This window comes from Lepidochelys kempii, chromosome 1 (genome assembly GCF_965140285.1).
Source record: "Lepidochelys kempii isolate rLepKem1 chromosome 1, rLepKem1.hap1, whole genome shotgun sequence".
NCBI classification, from domain to species: Eukaryota; Metazoa; Chordata; order Testudines; family Cheloniidae; genus Lepidochelys; species Lepidochelys kempii.
Genome location: NC_136380.1, coordinates 114,848,490 through 114,862,100, shown reverse-complemented (window position 1 = coordinate 114,862,100; position 13,611 = coordinate 114,848,490). Strand labels below are relative to the sequence as shown.

At 41.3% G+C, this 13,611-nt stretch overlaps 1 protein-coding gene across 1 annotated transcript in view; it reads right to left on the bottom strand.

Moving 5' to 3' along the window:
- Positions 1 to 13,611, bottom strand: part of ST6GAL2 (ST6 beta-galactoside alpha-2,6-sialyltransferase 2) — a 249,708-nt gene that overhangs the window by 142,043 nt on the left and 94,054 nt on the right. The window contains exon 2 of the mRNA XM_073351066.2: positions 10,559 to 10,657. The gene's annotated coding sequence lies outside the window, so the exon portion shown is untranslated. The remainder of the gene's footprint in view (positions 1 to 10,558; positions 10,658 to 13,611) is intronic.

Here is a 13,611-nt window from a genome sequence, read left to right as displayed (position 1 = left end):
TGTCCCCAATCCTTCTCCTTTTTCTCCTCCACCTCCTGCTTTCAGTCCATGGCAGGGGTCTGTGGCTCAGGCTCCTGAAAGGTATCCGTGGTGGCATGCAGGGTGTTGGTTAGGTCTCCGTCAAGTATGGCATGCAGCTTGTTGTAAAAGCAGCAGGTCTGCAGTTTGGCATGGGATTGACTGCTGGCCTCCCTGGCCCTCTGATGTGCTTGTCACAGTTTCTTCTCTTTCACGCGACACTGCTGCTCATCCCTGTGATACTCCTTCTCCTGCATCCCTCATGTGGTCTGCTCATCGGTGTCCATGCTTCTATGGCTGGTCCATAGCTGTGTTTGCACAGCCTCTTCTCCCCACAGGCCCAGGAGATCCGATATCTAGACCAGAGCACGTCTGGAGTGTATAGCCAGCATTATCAGCTGGGCAGTTGCACACAACAATGGAGAGCTGGAAGGTGGGCTTGCCAAGATGGGCAATAAGGAAAAGCATTTAAAAATGCATGGGGTTTTAAAGGTATGGGGGGGGGGGGGGCTCTGTGACGCTTGGGCAGTGGAGTTCACAACTGTGACCAGAGCGGTCAGTGTTTGGCATTGTGGGACAGCTGCTGGAGGTCTGTTAAGTCAACATAGGCAACACAGTATCTATATTTAGGCTGTGTTGGCATCAGCACATTGACCCTGGCTCAATTCCACTCAGGGAGGTGGTGTTACCATGTTGGTGTAATGGAGAGCTTGTCTCAGTGGGAGACAAATAAGTGCAGGCACATGCAAGGCAACTTATATCAACCTAACTTCATAGAATAGACCAGGCCTTGGTACATGGGATTAGCACCCCCACTGGCAGTGGAAGGCAGCGGAAGCTTTGGATCCATAGGATCCAGGTTCACAAGCCTGGAGTTCTTGTGCATTTGGGTGGAGGGATTCTTCTTTATGGTCCCCTGCAAACCCTTGTCAGCCAAGGTAGCACGGCAAGGCCAGTCTTGTCTCTGGATCTGTAACTCTGCCAAGTGCACTTACTGCCACTGGTTCAATTAACTTTCCACATTTTTTCCTGTGGGTTGTTGGCCACCTGGCTCTTCCCCCTCAATTTTGGCCTGCTTACTTCTTAAACATAGTTCAGGGACCAAACAGATGCTGCTTAGACCTTAAGCTCCTCTTAGATTGAAAGCTCTTTGGGGCAGGGACTGCATCTTCCTGTGTGTTTATACAGCGCCTAACCCTATGGGACCCTGCTAGGGACTGGGGACATTGAGAGATACTGCAGTATATACTGTACAATAACAAGTGGTAATAACAGGAGGTTAGACTGAAGGGGAAGCATCCAGCATACACTCTGCTTGGTATCACTCTGGCTTTTTCCTTGATTTTGTTCTCCTAAATCCTTAGTAGCAAGTGGGAAGCATATTGGCTAATGTATTTTAAAAACAAATAATTAATTCCTATGGACTAAAGAGGCAAAAAATCCTCTATAATTCATAATTTTGTTTTTAACAGCCTCTGGGTATGAAAGAGCGGTTTCTAGAAAAGCGGTTAATATTTTGAGAATCTGTTTGGCCAGCATGCCCTATGTATCTTCATCAACCCAGAAACCGAGCTGCACCTCCGTGCTCGTTTTTCTTCCTCTCTATTGAATATATAGCTAGAAAGGAAATCACTCAGGAAAGAATTCAGAAGAAAGATTCATGATAGCAGAGCTCTCACACTGCAATGGTGAGGAGCACAGCTGGATATTGATATGATTGGAAAGAAGAATCATCAGAAGGGTCACAGTCTTTTTTGTCCTTTTTTTTTTTTTTTGAGATCAGAGGAAATGTGTCTTCAAAGCAAGACCTCAAACGTATCAGTGTTCCCTATGGGGCTCCTCATAGATTTCTCCATGACGGCCAAAACTTAATGAGCTCATTTGACAGTTATACCAGAGGATGCTGGTATTGGTAGGGTAACAAGAACATGAGGAGTTGACCAGATGTTGATGTGACCTACTGTGTTAAAGAATAATCTGAGGAATACACAGGTAGGGCCCACAAGGGTGGCACAATACAATCCAAGGGAGCACTACATAACCGTAAATGCTTTACTTTGTAAATGTAAAGAGGGATTTGCATCTATTAATTTTAATTGTGGTGTTGGCAGCGGCAGGGAAGGGGAAGAGTTAGCAAGGGAAGAAAGGAGAAATGTGGGAGAGTGAGGAAGATTGAGGTAAAACTGAAGTACAGAAATCAGTGTGGTCTTGAATGAACCTGGGTTCAGTTTAAAACACGTTAAGCCTTTGTTCAATATTCGGATAAATATAATAAAAATGTCATTTTTATAGCTATGTGAACATTGAGCAGGGGAGAATGAGATATATTCTTATGGACAGAGCAAAGTAGCAGGAATTCATGGAATACAAAAATAAAATTACACTAGATGGACTTTTATATTCTGTGATGTTGCTTTCTTACATCTTCAAAGCAAACCCTTTCCTAAAAAATCCCCAAAGAATCTGCTTTTTGGAAGGTTGAATGTTTGGGTCTCCAAATACTATGCCAATGGCAAGAACACCACAGAAATGCCAGTAACTAAATAGACACAGTGGGGAATGCAACTATAATGCAGGGTATTCAGGCAAGATCTATCTATCAATCCCAGTGAAATAACAACAACAAAAAATACATTTCTGTTCTACAGTGTATGCTGCATAACCAAACAATCTGAATGAGCGTCATATGACATTCTTGTATTCATATCCTTTTCAGCACCTTACACAAATTGAATGAATAGGAGATTAAACTAATGGAGAGCTCTGCTGAATTTGTAGAAACAAAAGAGATTTGTTGCCAAAAAATTGGAATGCAATTCCCCATATAATATGTAGCCGCCCTATATCTCAGAGGGTATTTAGCAGAAGCCAGCTCATCATCGTGCAAGCAACTAGATACCGTCAGCAGCTGTTGAGATAATACGGTAGTTGGTTTTGGTTCCTTGATTGCAATTCAGTTAGCTGAAGTTGCTAATTGTTGCCCCGTGTAGGCATCCATTATTCCAGTGGATGAAAGCTGCTCATTAGTTGCAATTTGATTTGATCTTTGCCACTACAGAATTAGAGTGAGAGGTGAGTGCACGCTAATTGTCTTTTAGCTCTGTCAATGCAGACTAATATTGATTGAGTTGGATGCAACCCTCTTCTTTCCCTCCGAATTTTTCTCCTAAGAAGTGAGTAAATCTGTTCAGCCATAAGATAACACACTGCAAAGGGTCCTGGTTCCAGACCACTTCCAGTTGAGACAATGATGGCTTTGCCTAATTTAGCATACTCATTTATTTTGTGGAACAGCCTTACCAAATGAAATCTCTGTGTTTTTGGTTTTTAACCCTGCATACAGTATCTACATAAGGCAATGCATTTTGACTTTTTGTCTCAGTTAAATATTTTGTGTTCTAGTGTGCATTTGGAAGCTCTTGCCCACTAAGTAGGGAAGAGATAGCACATACAGGGACATGGCCTCCTTTATACTGGTTACATTGTGGACCGGTGAGCAAAAATTGGCTATGGTACTGTTTTGATAATTAACAAATACTACTGAAAGATCATTGGTTTGCAGTGAGGAATCATTAAAGACAACTAAAACAATCTTTCAGCAGCACTTCCCCCCACCACTCTGTGTCTTATGTATTAAGCTCTTGTTATTTGTGGTGCATTAAACCAAGTCATCTAAAAGAGACGAAAGAAGTGAGCAATTTGAAATATGGCGACTGTGTCGCCCTATTCATGGTTGTGACGCAAGAGGCCAAAGGGTTTAAATGTGCCCAGAGTAACACTTACCCAGCTACCTAGGTCATTGATGAGGATGGACCAGCTCCAGTTTAGTCAGTATAGAAATGTAACGGTGAATCATAGGCCTTATCTACGTGGAGGAAACTGTACAGCATAGATATTCTGTAATAAGTATTCCTCTATAGAATGCTGGTCAATTTCCCCATGCAGACAAGCCCACACACTTTGCTTTGTTAATGATCATTTCTTGTTAAAATGCAAGTTTCCCAGGCTATCACTCTATTTTGTAGGAAATTTACTTTTGCTCATGAGAAGCCTGGCCTGAAATAAAAACTGACGTTGCGGTTGAGAAATTGTGCGTCCATTTGAAAATTTGAAACACATACTGAAATGAAGCTGAGGCCAGACATAAAGCTGCAAAAGTAAGGAAATCATCAGTAGAAGAAGTATAGAATCCCTTACTAAAGGCCCTGTGGGTGAAATCCTGGCCCTATTGAAGTCAGTGGCAAAATACTATTGCCTTCAGTGGGGCCAGGCTGTTATGTTTGTACAGAGCCTAGAAAAGGGCCCCAGTGAAGGACTGGGCTCTCTAGGTACTACCACAATAATAAATAATAATAAAATAGAGGAAAAAATTGTTGGTGCCAGCAAGAGGGGAAAAAGAGGAACCGAACAATATGTTTATTAATTTGCACATGGATGGTTATTTAAGTCTGCAGAATACTATTCAAATGACAATCTTTGTAAACAAAATGTTGTTGTGTTTTGTTTGTTAAATGTGCCCTGGAATGTATACTTGGAAAGGATTTGTTGTTACCTAGACTAGTCACCATAACTGAAAAACAATTTCAAGACTATACACTACTTTCAATGGTAGCCAGCTATGAGATTTTGCCACACAGTGGTTTTGTTTTATCTTTCCTTATTTTTGGATATTAAACTATTTATATTTCAGTAGGACCCAAAATCTACTTGGTATTATCCAAGTATTAAGGAAATCACAGGATTTTTGACTAAAGTTAATGGAAAAGAAGGTGACTAGTTATTGAGGAGGGAAAGAAAATATTCAGGTACCGGAAAACACTTCATAGGAACCCCGGTTCTTTGGGACAGGGAAGGGAGCACATTATCCTTTCTCATTTACTGCAGCAATACCCTATCTACGGTATTTAAAGTGGAGCATTTTCCCACTGAAATCAATGGGATTCCCTCTACCACATTTAGGACTAAGATGCCAGTGTCCAGGGAATAAACTCAGCACCATATACTGCCACAGAAATATGGACATGTCCACATGTATTACTTTAATAAAAATAATTTTGCTGCTAGATATAGATACATTTATATATAAAGGAACCATGTATTGTGGTATTTAGTAGCAAATCAATGGAATTTTCCTTCTAGGCTGTTTAGCTTGATCCACTTTGAATGTGTGCTCAGTTTAACAGGAACTTGGCACTCTTATTCTGGAATAAGAGGCTCCACATGTTGAGTTAATCAGGAATGAGTCCGTGTGTGTAGACAGGCCTTAACTTTGTTGTATTAGGTACTACATTACCTAACCTTTCTCTCTCAACCTTTTCTCTCTGATCTGTCTGCCAAGACTCTTGTTCAGGCCCTCATTATCTCACATCTCAATTACCGTAATCTTGTCCTCTCTGGCCTGGATGCCTGCCACATTGCCCTTTGCCAAGTATACTCAAAACGCTTCTGGGTAGGATCATCTTTGCTCACTACTCTAATCAAGTCACCCCCATCTTTGGGTCCTTCCCCTGGCTGCTTGCAGTATCACCTCAAACACAAGCATCTGCCTTTGCCATTAAGGCCCTTCCCCATTTAGCCTCATCCTATCTATCAGATCTACTAACTTGTCCACATGTTGACCTCCATCTCTTCCCTGCCAGTGATCGCAGCCTCAATCACCCACTGGTCTGATTCTCTCTCAAGCACCTCTGTGCATTTAGTTCCCTACCTCTCACCATGCAGGGGAAGGTTTATAAACCCCACTCCTTATACCCCTCCCCCATTCTCTTTTTAAAAACCCCTCCTCAAAATCTACTTCTGCTGGGACGCCTACGCATCACTCCAATCTGGCACTGGTTAGGCAAATGATGAACCACGACTTCTGCTTTTCTACTAACCTCTATTGTTTCACTGTTTCCCCATCCTGACAACCCACACCCACCACATTTGTCTGTTTTGTTCACTGGTTGTGTCCACCTGACAGGTAGATAGTGAGCTCTCTGAGATGGGGACTGTCTCTGACATTTATCCACACGGCACCTAGCACAATAGGGCCCTGATCCTCGGATAAGGTTCCTAGGTGCTACTGTAGTACAAATATATGAATAATAATAAGTTTTGAAGCTCTTTCCATGAAATCCTGGCACAGTTGTGTGAATTAGGAATCCCACGATAGCCTTTGCTTGGCATTTCCTTGCTTTCTTGGCATTACGGCTGATCATTTTTAATTGTTGCTTTGTCATTAATTTAGCATTTACCGTCTATTTTTAGTAACTGACCCACCATTTCCAGAGTGGAATACCACAGGAATCTTTCAAAGTGGCAGTGGTTAGTAAGCTGTGATAAGCAATACAAAGCAGCTAAGTTTGATTGCCAACTGCTGCCAAAGTACAGTAACAGACCCCTCTAGCAGAATGAGCTCCCAGAGTGTTCCAGTTTCATATATTCCACCAGAATTAGCACAACAAGTTGGGTAGTGGAACAGCAGCAGAGCAGTTTGAGTACAGAAATATAGATATCAGAGATGGAAAAGACCGATGACTGTCATTTACTACACTCCCCTGCCAATGCAGAAATGTTCCTGGCAGTGAATTGTTTGCACTTTGCATTATACCATCTGGTTTTTCGTGTTTGCTATGCATTAAGGAGATTTCAATATAGCAGTGACATGCACTGACTCTAGACCCCTCACTAGACCAGCACAAGATCTAATTAAGTACAGCAATTACAGCCCTGTAATCATTCCTGCATCTTACATGTCTTAGCTATCTAATAATGCAGGCTGTAACAATAACTACAGATCCATGACGAGCTGGGCAAAACAGGGGGAAATATTTTCTTGGCTATATCGGATACGATGAATCCTGCCAAAATGAATCCTCCTCTCCAGATTCTGCAGCAGGGCAGGAGAGCAGAACCAGCTCCTAGGAATAGCTCCTTCTTCATCAAGGAGTAGCAATGGAAGTACCGACAGCCAGACAGGTAGGGGTGGGTGGGTGTGTGTGCGTACACACACACAGATGGGGCTTTACCATTTAAACTAGAGACACTTGCTGATTGCCGATTGGTGTGCCTCTTTCCCCTACATTCTATCTGTTTTACATCTCTTTAGGCTATAATATCTTCAGGGCATGGATCTTGTTTTCTTATGTGATGTAGAGATCCTAGCACAAGGATCTGATTGGGGGGCATTACCACAATATCAATAAACAGCAACAACAACAAATCAACATCAGCCTCTGTATGAACAAACTGTGCCCCTAGCTTCTGGCCTCAAAACATGTCCCCAGTCCCTGATTATTTGCTAATTCTAGTCAAAATTAGCCAGATATTTGCCTGCAGCAGCTTTCTACGTCTTCTAGGATGGAATGTGACATGTGATCAGGAAGCCATGCTGCTGATGTTATGCCTCCTGCTCTGCACCCTGCTGTGACCCCCCTGGATACTTGTGCCTGTTTTGAAGATGTGCTTTATCCCTCCATATATATATATTTTTTTTGGCCAATGCTGTTGCTCCTGCAAAAGTGCCTCTTTGTTGTGTGGAAAGGTGGCCTTACTCAACTCAGTGTGGGTGAGGTAATATTTTTTATTGGACCAACATCTGCTGGTGAGAGAGACAAGCTTTCGAGCTGCACCGAGCTCTTCTTCAGACATGAAAGCTTGAATCTCTCACCAACAGGAGCTGATCCAATGAAAGATATTAACTCACCTTCCTTGTCTCTCTAATATCCTGGGACTGAAATGGCAACACCTACACTGTAGAGACCTCAGTGAGCAATTGCCATTAGAATACAATAAAACAAAATGTGATGTAAGCAGATAGATTATAACAAAGTCACTGTTGATGCAATACACTCTTGTCAGATCAAAGTTGATGAGAGATGAGGAAAATATCAAAGCATATAGCAAACCTTTCAAAGAAAGGAAAATGCAGACAGTTATAAACTATGAATAGGTATACATTATGTAAATGTGACACATCAAACACTCATCTGGCATAGTATGTATTGGTAATGAAAGGGAAATACATGGTAAATTGTGAATCAAATCGATCACTTTTGCGTTGATGTGAAAAAAAAAGATGAACTAATTTTTGCTTTATTACTTGGAAGGAAGACTCCTAATTATAGCCTATCCTTCCAAAAAGCGCAATCAGAATGGTCTCTGCCTCCCTTCCGAATACAAAGAATTGGCTCAACCAATCAAAGAACCAAAATTTATACCATGTGACCTCTCACCAATTAATCTAACTAAAAATTTAAAAAAAATTAAGCAAATATTAGCTGCAAAATTTTCAGCAAAAATATGTCACAAAACTTCACTTTTTAAAAATGTGAAACATTTTGAAAAAATACCACAATTTTACAGAAGTTTTGCTATTGTGAAAAGAGGCAAAATTCAGTGACAAATGTTTTGCAAATATTCTACTCAGCTATTTATTATGCAGTAACCACAGCATCCTGATATATCAGTTTTCAAAACATTACAAGTTAGTTCTATTGTGCGGGCTAACTGGTAGCAAGACACTACAGAAAATTCCCTTTTTCAAGATTGAACTTGTTAGGCCAAATAGTCTGCTGGTACAAATGGGTGAAAATCCAGTGGTGTCATTGGATATAAGTCCATTTACAGTAGCAGAATGTTTAGCCTGTTGAGTATGTATCGATGTTATGGCAGCTGAAAATTGGACCAGGACCTCTGTGGTCTGTAAGCAGCATCTGTATCATGATCCAAAAGAGAACCTCTTGCTGGCCCAGTCAGAGAATCAGTGCTAAACTTGCTCAGCTGGAAACTTCTCTTTGCATATTTTTCAGTCCACATGAAAGAGCATCAACTCCCGTTGCTTTGCAGACTGATCATGCAGAATGCTTTGTATTGCAAATATTGGGTTTGATCCATCTTCCCTTTGAAGTCAAAATAAAAAAATCTCAAGCCTCTGAGGGTAGCAGCATCGGAATGATCATTAGTAACTTTCTCTTTTTGCAACATCCAATTTAAGGGCTGCAGTCATGGTAATTTTTATACATGTGCTTTCAAATTTTTACACCTTTTTATACTCATCCTTAGAGGCCTTAATACAATTTATTTGTAACTCACACAATGTAGCCTTCCTCATTTCAGAGTCCGAGATTTTGTCCTGTCCACATTATAGACTAACTCACTGTAAACATTTTATTGGTGAAAACTAATCTGTTTTTGGTCTAGCAAGGTAAAATAAAAGTATTGCAAAGCCTTGAGAATTTTTCCCGTCTTGCTACAGCTCTATAAATCAAAAATTGATTAAGTTGTTTCTTTACACGATGCTACTGGTACATTCTGCTCAAGGAGGCAATGTGTTTTCCTTTTATGGCACTTTTCTATTTACTATGTGCCTTGCTTTCTTTATCTCTTAATTCCTTGGCTGTTTCATTTTTGGTTCTCTCTTTATTTTGCCATTCAGAAATGTTAATAGTGTCAGGAGACCCTCCAAAGGTTAGAGGTTCAGTTCAATTTGGATTAGCACCCATAAATTTGGATCATCTGAAGCTTATCCAAACCAAGACTGTAATATATCGCTGGAAATATCATGAGAAAACGTGTTCCTGTGAGATTTCTAGCTAAATTTTGCAGACTCAAGAGGGTTTTGATAAGCTTTGGATAATCCTCTAGACTATTAGGTGTTTATCTGGACAGAACCCAAATTCTAAATCTTTGCAGTTTGTCCATTGCTTATTCTACCACTATAACCTAATGGGCTTTTTGACCACTCAAGCCACCTAGCTGAGAACCTTTTAGAATGTGATCAATGCCATTCAACTATGAAATGCTAAAGGTCTCTGATGGTTAGTCAGTATTAGCTTTGAAGGGAAAATGGTCACAAACGACGGTCCTTTAACATCTAGGGCTCATCTACAGTTACAGTGCTGCAGCAGCACGGCTGTCTGCACTCCTGCAGTGCTCAGTGAAGACGCTACCTATGCTGATGGGAGAGCTTCTCCCATTGGCATAGTTAATCCACCGCCCCGAAAGATGGTAGCTATGTCGATGGGAGAAGCCTTCCCGTAGACACAGTACTGTCAACACTGTTGGAGGGGGGTGTCAAGTCGGTATAACTACATCACTCAGTGGGGTGGAAAATCCACATCCCTAAGCAATGTAGTTATACCAACATAAGTTGCTCGTGTAGACCAAGCCTTACTGAGAGTTTTGTTATAATTTCTTGTTTGTTTTTCTGCCATTGAATGAGCGGTTTCTGTTACGCCATTTGCTTGGTTTCATACATGCATTAACTATTTTTTGTGCTTAATTGTGTATTTTAATTCTTTCTTCTATATGTTACCTTTTAAAACACAATAACTTAAAGAAGCCTTTTATTGGATTTTGATAATGCCAGTGTCAAACTGGTATCATTTTTCATCAAAAAGGCCAACAAGGCTCAGAAATTATAATGATTGTTTCCGATAAGTAGATGCATGATGAGAAGTGCTTCTCCATCCCCAGGATGAGCATTCACTGGAATTCTTTTTGAAGGCCTTAGCACAGGTGCTAAGGACTGAACAGACATGCATGGCGAGTGACCTACCTGTTCACCCTAGAAGTAGTCCTTTGGATCAGTCTTGAGGCAAGCAGGTGGAAGGATGTGAGGGGAGCTTGAACTGCCACTGTTTACGTTGTCCCTGATCTGTGGATAAATGGAGAAATTCAGGAATGTTAATCTGTAATTTTACACAGCACTACATTGACTTTTAAGTTCATCTATGTATATGTATAAAGTTTAAGGATATTCAGTATGAACTGTAATGGTTCTTAGCAAAATGGATCGCTAAATATACAGTGGCGTTGCATCTTATGCGGGGGTTAGGTTCTAAAGTCAGCGCGTAAGGCGAAAATTGCCTATAGTCAAAATTACGCTTGAAAATCCCTTAAATTGCTCATAAGGTACTGTATACTGTACATGGTTATGTATACAACCCTGTACAGTAATATGTATAAAGGTGTAATGTATACACTAATGTACAGTATATAATAAAGAATACATATGCAAAATATAATTTTATAGTATTGTATTTTTAATTACACAGGGTAATTACAGGGGGTCGTCAGGGCTTGATGTCAATCCAGGAGACGGAGGTGACTGAGAGTTTGGGTGACAGAGAGCGAGTTGTAGACGAAGTGGTTGGCTCTGGTTCAGCTCGAGAAGTTGATTGCATAGGCTCATCTGCTGCTGGTTGTTTTTCCTTGAAAAACATGGTGATCGGCAACTGTTGCTGTTGTCTCTTGAGCTGCTCAAACATTTCTTGATACGGTCTCAAATCGTCCGTAATAATACGTGTGATTTTCAGGCTTCGTTCCATAGAGGGATCGTATTCAGGAATTAAATCATTCAAGTGTTTTGCTGCTTGGAACACTTCAGCAAATTTATGAAGATTCCAACTTGCTGGCTCTTCTTGTTCGTCGTCATCGTCATCTTTGTCTTCTGTAGACGATTTTATCAGTTCCTCTAACTCTTCATTAGTCAGTGTTTCTCTGTGGCTCTCAATTAATTCTTCAATTTCTTCCTCAAGGATGTTGATGAAGCCATCGCCACCCACTTGCATGGCCACCTGAACAATGTGTTTCACTTCTTTGTCAATGGTCTGGAAACCCTTAAAATCATTCACACATTCTTTCCATAGGTTTCGCCAACATGCATTGACTGTTTCAGGCTTGATTGCATCCATTGCCTGTTTAATATAAGTGATGCAATCGGCAATGTTGAAGGACTTCCAACACTCCGTCACGTTAAGGTTGGGATCAGCATCCATAGTGCTATGTATCCGAGAGAATGTAAGCCTCGTGTACATGGCCTTAAAACAGCAAATCATTTCTTGGTCGAGAGGTTGGAGGATGGAGGTGGTATTGTGGGGGAGAAAGAAGACTTCAACATCGTTATGCGCAAGCCGGAGTGCTGCGGCGTGGCCAGGAGCCTTGTCTATGATCAGCAACACTTTAAAGTCAAGCCCTTTCTCTTTGAGGTACCGCTTGACCTCCAGAACAAAATACTTGTGGAACCAATCCAGAAATAATGCTGCTGTCACCCAAGCCTTTTTATTTGATTGCCAGAACACAGGCAGGAGATTTTTGTTCTTGCCTTTTAGGGCATGGGGATTTGAAGCCCTGTAGAGCAAGCCTGGCTTTATGAAATGCCCAGCCGCATTACCACAAAACAACACAGTCACGCGGTCTTTAGCTGCTTGGAAGCCAGGGGCTTGTCTTTCTGATTTCGAAGTGTAAGTGCGGTTGGGCATTTTTTTCCAGAAGAGCCCAGTCTCGTCAGCATTAAAAACTTGTTCTGGAAGATGATAGCCCTTTTCTTCTATGATTTTCTTTAATTGTTCGGGGTAGGCTTTTGCTGCCTTTTCATTGGCAGATGCAGCTTCACCAGTAGTCTCGTGTTTTTGAGGTTGAAGCGGTTCCTAAAACTGTTAAGCCAAGTTTGGCTGGCTTTGAATTCCTTCTCATCAGAAGGCTGTCCCTCTTCGGCAAGAGGTTTGAACAGCGCATAGAGGCTAAGAGCCTTTTCTCGCAACGTGTTGCCATTGATAGGCACACGTTTACCGTTCATGTCTCCCAGCCATAAGTTTAATGCCTTTTCAGTCTTCACACACCTGACTTGTCACCTTATCAGTTATTGGAGCACTTGATGCCACAGCTTGATGAATTTCTCTCTCCCGAATCTTGATGGCATGGATGCTAGATTTGTTGTGCCATATTTACATGCCATGTTGGAGACTGACATACCATCTCTCAATAAGTCCAACAGAGCCAGCTTTTCCTTGTTTGAACAGATCATCTGGTGCTCAACCGAAGAAACAGCGAAGTAGTTGACTTGCCTATAGGGGCCATGTTGTAGGAAAAATATGTACAGTACTTTAAACACTAGAATCACACTCAGTGAGGCGAGATGCTCACACTATGAGAGGCACACAGGATCTGAGACTGACTGAGGGAACAGCAGATTCATGTCTCCCATCCCACGCTCACTCCGGGGCATACGCTCATTGTGGATGGAATCGCCTGCACTATTTACAGGTATCTTGTTATTTTTCTTTTTTTTTGCTGAGCGTGTATAGTTGAATTTGCGTAAGTTAAATGCACGTCTGATGCAACTCACCTGTAGCTTATAAGAAAGGATCATAGTACCCATTGGGAAAGATCAAAACAAGTGCCTAGACACTTCACTTTATTATGGTCACATAACTTAGATAATGGAAGCTAGAAGGAAAAAAGGCAAACAGGGACAGAGAGATCAACCATTGATGGCAACATTGCGATTTCTTTTTCACTTATGTCCAACAGTGAAATAGGGAAGACGGATGTATAAAGCATGGGAGAGGCCAACATTAGACATGTCACCCAAAGCAACACAGTGAAAGTGAACAATAATAGCCAAGCACAGAAGACTGTTGTAGAGGCAACAAGAAATCAAACCGCTGAAGGGAATGTAAGTGTCACAGTCAAAACTAGATTCTGTAGCCGGTTTTGGCCACGTGAAATGATCAAAAATCACTACAACGCAAAGCCAAATAAGGTTTATAATTTTAAAAGTCCACTCAGGAGGCTATTCAGAAGGTGCTACTCAGTACTAGTGAGGTG